Below are 8,767 nucleotides of genomic sequence, written 5' to 3'. Positions count from 1 at the left end.
TCTCACTTCCTGTTTGGCTATGGGACAGGAAGTTAAGGGAAATCTCCACAATGAGACAGATGGCGAAAAATAATCTGGCAGGGGTTATAACCCTCTTTGCCTATAGTTCTACTTTAAGTTTTCAAAGTTTATTAGCCCAATGCGGCCAGTCATATTTTTTCTTACTTATGCCAATGGAAAGCCGATTCTTTACCATTAGTTATTTTACGTTATTAGGACACATTGCTATATGTATTGAAAAAAAGGGGTGAGGTGGATAGACAGATGAAAAAGATAACTTAATTGCAAGAACTGGGACATGATCACCAATAGATCGATAAATAGAAAAATAGATAGGGATGGATGTATATAAAATTGAACTTAAAGTTGTTGTTAAGCCAAAAAATATGCAGATTATACCATATATCAGAGCATCTCCCAGCGCTCACGTGACTCCTAGGCTCTCTCCTCTCCCTGGCTGGCAGCTATAGTGGGCGGGGCCAAACACTCCCGCTAACATCAGCCGAGGAGTCATGTGAGTGCCTATGAGGTATAATCAGCATTTTTTTTTATACAGCACAGGGACACACAATGTTATTTTACAGAGGGGTTGTTATGTTTAAGGTTTAGTTATTATAGCAGCAGGAGGGGAGGGCTGGGTAGTAGAGGGAGCTGACAAGCAGGGAGGGGAGGGGGAGAGAGGATAGGAGAGAGCAGAGAGGAGAGCTGTGGAGACACTTACACTAAAACAGATTTTTTAGGCGATAGATGGGGCAAATTACACAGCACAAGCACTATGCTGTGTAACATGCTTCAGGACTTCCCCATGTACATATAGAGTACTGCGGCAGGGCGGCCCGGCTGTGCAAAAATCACGTACCTATACATGATTTCCCGCAGGCGGTCTAGTTGTAGCGCTGCTCCCGCTGTGATTGGACACATCAGGAGTCAATCAGCGGGTCCAGCAGCTTCGATGGCCACCAAAACCTGCTGATCGTTCAGAGGAGAGATGGAACAGCGGTCTGCCTATGTAAGCAAGGAAGACCGCTGTTCTGTCAGGGAGCAAAAGAGAGGACTTGTGTTTCAGCTAAGCTGAAGCACGGATCTCTTTTTTCCTTCAGTGCATCCACTTCCCCCACAAAGTTGGAAAGCTCCTCCCAGGGACACACTTAACCCCTTGGTCGCCCCTGGAGTTAACTCCTTCCCTATCAGTGTAATTTATACAGTGTCAGTGCATTTTTTTTTTTAGCACTGATCACTGTATTGGTGCCATTGGTCCCCAAAAAGTATCGCTCAGTGTCAGATTTGTCTGCCGCAATGTCGCAGTCCCGCTAAACATCCCCGATCACCACCATTACTATTAAAAGCAATAAGAAAAAAGTCCCTAAATCTATCCCACAGTTTGTAGACGTGATAAGTTTTGCGCAAACCAATCAATATACGCTTATTGGGATTTTTTTTTTTTACCAAAAATATGTAGCAGAATACATATTGGTCTAAACTGATGAAGAAATTAATTTTTTTTATTGCATGTTTTATATCAGAAAGTAAAAAATTTTGTTTTTTTTCAAAAGTGTTTTTTTGTTTATAACGCAAAAAATTTAAAACGCACAGGTGATCAAATACCACCAAAAGAAAGCTCTATTTGTGGGGGAAAAAAAACATAAATTTTATTTGGGTACAACGTCGCACAACCGATCAATTGTCAGTTATTATCACAGTGCCGTACCACAAAAAAATAGCCTGGTCAGGAAGGCGGGGGGGGGGGGGTAAACCTTCTGGAGCTGAAGTGGTTAAGGAAACAGAATCTGTTTTTTTTTTTTTAGGGTAACAAATACTTTAACTATGAGAAGTTGGGCGTGATCTTCGGACGTAGTGAAATACATTTGGGGTGGTTTTGGATCACACCATGCGACGCCCTTCCAGAACAAAGGGAGATACGCAAATATGCGTCCAGTGGGGGCCGCATATTTCCGTACGCAAAGGGGTTAATTATTGACAACGTTATGACCAAATAAAGAGAATGGTAGTGGAAGTGTAATCATTCCTCTGGTTCACTCCATCAAGGCTGAATGGGTGTGACAGCTAAAAACCACAGCTGACCACGCCCCGGACTTTCATGTAATGTACTTATAACAACACAAAACAATTTTTTGTTTGTTTTTCTTTCTTTTTTTTTTTTTTTTACAATGCTCATATTACTAAAGATCTCAACCTGTCTGATAAGTCACGGTGAGCTTACCCACAATCAGGTGATGACATCACAAAAGAATATTTCTTGTGACGTGGTTTATATTCACTGTAATGTATAGCATAGAAAGCTTTTGAAGTTTTTTTTTTAAATAGAAACTAAGTAGCCATCTTGATGTCCGGGTTGAAGGATCACTAAGCCACTCAGATCTTCCATATTTCTGAAATTCTAAAATATTTGTGTATATAGTTTAACCACTTCAGTCCCGGAAGGATTTCCCCCCCCTTTACGACCAATTTTTTTTGCGATACGGCACTGCGTCATTTTAACTGACAATTGCGTGGCCGTGCGTCATTGTACCCAAACAAAATTTACTTATTTTTTTCCCCACAAACAGAGCTTTCTTTTGGTGGTATTTGAGCACCTCATTGTTTTTTTTGTTTGTTTTTTTTGCGCTATAAACAAACAAATAGCGACAATTTTGAAAATAAATTTTGTCTTCATCAGTTTAGGCAAATATATATTCTTCTACATATTTTTGGTAAAAGAAATCCCAATAAGCTTATATATAGTTTGGTTTGTGCAAAAGTTATCGCGTCTACAAACTATGGAATAGATTTAGGGGCTTTCATTTATTTTATTGTTTTTACTACTAATGGAGGTGATCTGCAATTTTTAGCGGGACTGTGACATTGCGGCGGACAAATCAGACCCCAAATGAAGCTTTTTGGGGACCAGTGACATTTTTACATTGAAAAAAACGCTATAAAAATGCACTGATCAATGTAAAACGTACACTGACAGGGAAGGGGTTAATACTAGGGGGTGATCAAGGGGTTAAGTGTGTTCCCTGGGTGTGTTCTAACGGTAGGGGGGGTGGGCTGCAAGGGATATCACTATTCCTGATGACTGTTTACAAAGGCAGATCCCTGTTCTGCCTCTGTACTAGGCGATCACAGGTTATGGGTGGATATCGAGCCCGATTGACCCGCGGGCACGCCCGCAACCGTGTGAGTCGATGTACAACTATGGCAATTCGCGCAGGAGAGACAACCTGCCGCTGTATAATGACGGCGGCTCGTCAGTAAGCAGGTAATTATATGTCCGCTCCTGAAAGTGTGTGTAGTACAGTCCTAGATACTATTGTGTGTGTGTGTGTGTGGGGGGGGGGTTTCGGATGGTCCATTGTTGTTGGGGGGGATCTATTGTCGCTGGAGGGGGCTCTATTGATACTGGCTACAGGGGATCTATTTTACTGCCTTTCTTGATATCATTAACAATCTACATAGAAATGACTTATCACCACAAAATGATACTTGATTCTGTATTCTCTAAAAGGGTAATAATGGGAGGTGGGTAGGGGGTGGAACCAAGAAACGGTGATTGGAGGTGGGTAGGGGCATAGAAAAGGGGTGACTCAGAAAGGGGGAGTTCCTGCACCTATTCTCTGAGAAAAAAAAGCCCTGCCTATGTCTGTTCACTGTAATCAGTGAATCTATAATCTGCTAGTTGGGTCTGCGCAGTGTGTTCAGCTGCTGGCAGTCTGGTCTAAAGCTCCCTCTGCATCTAAAGAACTTGAGAAGATTCTGGATGATAGGTGTGAAGCTATGCAGATGGCAGCAGGAATAATGATACAGCCCTGGCCTATCCCAGAGAGGCAGGCTCTGATGGAATGCTGGGTAACTGTACACAGAGCACACTGAGCTCTGTGTCTTTTCCCAGAGTGGATTAGTCCAGCCTGGGGGGCACGCTGCCCTCCCTGGCAGAAGTGGATGTTGGTGATGCTTCAGGTGGACTACCTGAGACGTTTGAATGCTGAGACCCTGGAGCTAAAGGGAGCTGACTGAGGGGAGTTCTGTCTGTTATCAAGAGAAGTTGGATGAAGTCTACTAGCTGTCTATGAGATTTGTGAGTACAGACGCTTGAGAGATCTTGAGGACCTTTGTATTTAACTACTACATAGTCAGCCATGGGCCTATTTAAAGAGACCACCGGCTGATGTCACGAAGAGCTTTGTCCACCTAAACTCCTTCCTAAAAGGGACTTTGCTCTTGTGGCTCTAAATTCTACTACTAAGCTGAAGTCTACTGTTTGTTTCAAGCCCAGACTTCAAGATAGCTTGCTCTGAAGACTACCTAAGTCTTCAGTTTTACATATGTAGTAAAAATAATAATTGTGCCTACCCCAAAAAAAAGACAAAAAGGCAAGCAGCTACACACAAATGTGACGAAAATTCAAACAGTAGCGCTAAATAATCAATCTCATGCAATATATATAAATCACTCAGTAATGTGCACTCTGAAGGAAAAGAGTGAAACTAATTCAAAAGTCCGCAAATGTAACAAAATGAAATAAAATAAAAGTGTCCATCATGGAAGCGACAGAATATCTTGGTGAAGATGTCATGTATACCATCACATGGAGATTTCTTTCGAGCATGTAGTATAACATATGCATGCTTTCCCGAATCGTTGAACCCGACTGTCAGCGACAACGAGTCAATCAGGCATAGGTTGAAACCATCGGCAGGAGGACCAGACCATCACAAGAATCGTGGAAGATGTGAAATGCACCCCACTGTTCTCCAAAGGAAATCAGCCAGGAGGATAACCAATGGACCAATGATGATGGATCGAACGTCAAAATCCAATTGTGTGAGTGGATCAGTGGGCAAATAATATCAGCGAAAGATCCAAGGAAAAGGATGGCCAATACCCCTTAAAAGGGTAGTAGGCACCCAAAAAAACTTTCCTCCACAGACATGCAAAGAAAAGAAAAAATATATGCTCCGATGGTGTAGGGCAAAAATGGCAGGTTTTAATTCATATAAACCAACAAACATGGATAAAAGTGATCACAGTTCATAACAAGCAATATGGGGAGGGGTGTACCTGGTCCGACGCGTTCCGTCTAAATAAGACTTCTACTGGGGCATCTGATGCATATATTTTTTTTCTTTTCTTTGCATGTCTGTGGAGGCATGACGTGCATATGTTATACTACATGCTCGAAAGAAATCTCCATGTGATGGTATACATGGCCTAGTGACATCTTCACCGAGATATTCTATCACTTCCATGATGGACACTTTTATTTTATTTCATTTTGTTACATTTGTGGACTTTTGAATTAGTTTCACTCTTTTCCTTCAGGATGCACATTACTGAGTGATTTATATGTATTGCATCAGTTTGATTATTTAGCGCTACTCTTTACCTTCATCTCAGTTGTACATACCGTATTTATCGGCGTATAACACGCACTTTTTTCCCCTTAAAAGCAGGGGGAAATCGTGGGTGCGTGTTATATGCCAATCCCCTGCAATTCTGAGCCTCTGGGCGGCTTTCGGCTGCCTTCGGCTCTTCTTGGCAGCTTTCGGCCACCTTTGGCTCTTCTCGGCGGCTTTTTCGGCCACCTTTGGCTCTTCTCGACGGCTTTTGGCCACCTTCGGCTCTTCTCGGCGGCTTTTGGCCGCCTTTGGCCGTTCTCGGCAGCTTCTGCCCGTTCTCGGCGGCCAAAAGCTGCAGAGAATGGCCGAAAGCTGCAGAGAACTGCTGAAGGCAGCCAAAAGCCGCCGAGAAGAGCCGGTGGTGGCATTTAAAAAAAATAATAAAACTGACAAGGCTGAAATGGTGGACAAGGCTGCAGATGGACAATGATAAGGCTGCATTGATGGACATTTAAATGTAATGTTTTTTTTTTCCTTAAACTTCCCTCCTAAACTTGGGGTGTGTGTTATACGCTAGTGCGTGTTATACACCGATAAATATGGTAGCTCTTGTTTTTGGAGTATCCCATCACTGCCCTCATTGCTATCCAAGTTTTCTTAAAATAAAAACCATAAAACAACATCCCCTAGACTGGTTATTGAAGAAAAGTGTGAATGAACCTATATGCCTGACTGCGGGCAAAGCCTGTGAGGAAGACCTAGACAGCGATACTGTGGCTCCTATGGGAGCAGCGCTATACGGTACAGTCAGTGCAAACCTTTTCAAGAAGGAAGGGTCGGGACCCCTACAGGTTTATATTGTTGTGTTCCTGTTAATGTAAAGATTTTGTTAAAGTGTCTGTGAACCCTTCCATATACCCAGTGAAGTGACTGACCTCAGGTGATACACAGATGAAACAAATCCTCCTACATAAATTGTACATGTTTATTGTCTTCTCTTCTCTACATCTGTTCAAAGTGCTGAATTTTAAAGCTTGTCTGAGAGTTCAGAAAAAAAGTGCAGAGAGCTGAAGTTACACTCTGCAAGCTCAGTGAGAGGAGCTCCAAGAGCTGATTGGAGGGAAGGGACACACCCCCATCCATACAGCGCAGAGGAACAGAGCTGAGCCCGTCAATCTGCTGGAGGTCCCTCCCCCGTCACCATTTTTTCTACAAATATCAGATTTATATTTCACAACAGGACCAAGAGACCAAGAAATTAAAAAGTCTGATCGCTTTTAATGATTTATAATATGGTCACATAAAATATCTAACACATTTCAGGTTCTAACACATTCCCTCCTCTTCAGGGCTATAAAATTAAATTAGATATAGAAAAAATATGTAAATGAATATAAAATGCATACATATATATAAATACTTTATAATATTACATAAGAAATACACAACTTAAAAATGCAGTGATAAAGGTGCCCAATAGCATTAAACTATTTATAATACGTGTAGCGGCCACAACCCATTGCAGGGCGGCCTTGACTGAATGGGCTTACCGGTTACCTTCTCCTGGCCTGCTCCTCCGCGTCTAGGGGTTCCCGGGGTTGATACCCAACGACTTGTACACTGACACAGATAAAGTCCTTTCAAAAGGTTTTATTTTGCAGTAGAACTCTCAAAAAACACAGTCTCTTTGGGAAGAGAGGGTAAGGGTGAAGAACTCAGGTACCTTGAACTGCAGGTTTTAACAAAGTCTCTATTTCCACCCAGAGAGTAGCCACTTGCAGCTGGGTACTTCAAGGCTGAACAGACCTCTAGCCAGAGATCATGGTAGTCAGCACGTTGACTCAAAACTTGAACAATCAACCGAAGATAAACAGGAACCTTTTTCCGACTGTACCTGGAACGTTTCCCACTTCCTTTGAGGTATTGGAAAAGTGTGGACTCGTCAATGTCCTTCCCAACTCAGTAACCAGGCACTTCTCAGGATGCCACTCCACGGCCCTCCTCCAAAGAGTCCTCCCCCGGTCACTTGCACAAGCTGTGGTGCCCCTCCAAGCCGAGAGCACACTCAGACACCTTGAATCCTCCCTCAGTCACTGCACCTCGGAGCAGCCGGTTCCGAGACTCAGGAACAGACGGATCCCTACCCCAGACCAGTCGGGTCTAACAGGGGCCACTGACAGGAACATGCCACGGGATATCAAACACCCCGTGGCCGGGACCCCTCACGGGGCTACCCTGGTCCTGGAACCAGAACAGACCACACGGGCCACTCGAACAACTCCGGAACCCCCGAACACATGACCCACACATGTTTAAGTACCCCCTCCCAGACTCCTCAGCGGGCCCGGCACTCCCACTGATTGGCTCCGAGAGGGCCATACCCAAACATCCAACCAAGCCTGGTTCTCGCCTGTCATGTGCCCCTCACCGCTCACATGACCAGGCAGAACATCAATCATGGCCTGGCCAGACTGGTGTTAAGGCTTACCTACACAATTAACCCTCAGTACTGTAAGGTCCCGAGGTAAAAACTAAATTTACAAAGCGTGTGACATTTGGTCCCAAATGTCATCCGCTACATACGGTTACATTAAACAGCCAACACATTTCAAGTTCTAACACAATCCCCCTTCTTCAGGGCTACAAAATAAAAATAAAAAAGCTGAAAACATATAAACACATATACAAATAGTATGAATATATAACCTCAGTATATAGTAATAAAAATCCAAAACTTAAGAAAAACAGACTGATAACAGAGTCCAGTAGCATTTATTTATTTATAATACGATCGCATAAAACAGCCAACACATTTCAGGTTCACACATTTCCCTTTCAGCAGGGCTCCAAAATAAAAATAAATATAAATAAGAATGTAAAACAATTATACAAATAGTATACATACTGTATCTATTTGAAGGCTAGGCCTTTTCTGACACTTTTTGTCTTTTTTTCTAGAAAATTACATAGAACCCCCACCAAACATTATATACTATATAAATATATATATATATATATATATATATATATATATATATATATATATATATATATTTTTTTTTTTTTTTAGCAGAGGCCCTTGTGAAAAAACATGGTGGCTTTTGCAATTTCTTTTTATCACATGGTAGTGGCGCAGCTTTTAAAAAAATTACACTTTAACCACTTGCCGACTGCCTGCCGCCATTATACGGCGGCTGTTTAAAGAGAAATACCATTGTTATGGCAGCAGCTAGTTGCCATAACCCCAGTATCCTCTTCTTCAGCGGTGGTCAGTTTTCAGATAAAAGTGGTCTCAGCAGCAGATTCGCCGCAATATCACTTTTATCGGGGGTGGGAGGCGGGAGAGGACCACCCCTCTCGCCGCACTCCGGGTCGTATCCGCCATTTACCAGAGCTGTCGGTAGCGGCAGAGACGATGGGGTCCTCTT

Source organism: Lithobates pipiens, unplaced genomic scaffold (assembly GCF_037356315.1).
Source record: "Lithobates pipiens isolate NorthernLeopardFrog02 unplaced genomic scaffold, aLitPip1_a1.2 Scaffold_22, whole genome shotgun sequence".
NCBI classification, from domain to species: Eukaryota; Metazoa; Chordata; class Amphibia; order Anura; family Ranidae; genus Lithobates; species Lithobates pipiens.
This window is presented reverse-complemented; position numbering follows the sequence as displayed.